Source organism: Priapulus caudatus, unplaced genomic scaffold (genome assembly GCF_000485595.1).
Source record: "Priapulus caudatus unplaced genomic scaffold, Priapulus_caudatus-5.0.1 Scaffold331, whole genome shotgun sequence".
NCBI classification, from domain to species: domain Eukaryota; kingdom Metazoa; phylum Priapulida; class Priapulimorpha; order Priapulimorphida; family Priapulidae; genus Priapulus; species Priapulus caudatus.
Genome location: NW_014577392.1, coordinates 292,650 through 293,029, shown reverse-complemented (window position 1 = coordinate 293,029; position 380 = coordinate 292,650).

Below are 380 nucleotides of genomic sequence, written 5' to 3'. Positions count from 1 at the left end.
AGATAGATAGATAGATAGATAGATAGATAGATAGATAGATAGATAGATAGATAGATAGATAGATAGATAGATAGATAGATAGATAGATAGATAGATAGATAGATAGATAGATAGATAGATAGATAGATAGATAGATAGATAGATAGATAGAGATAGATAGATAGATAGATAGATAGATAAATAGATAGATAGATAGATAGATAGATAGATAGATAGATAGATAGATAGATAGATAGATAGATAGATAGATAGATAGATAGATAGATAGATAAATAGATAGAAAGAGAGAGAGAAACACACACACACACGCGCGCACACACACACACTCACACACACACACACACACACACACACACACACACACACACACACACACACAC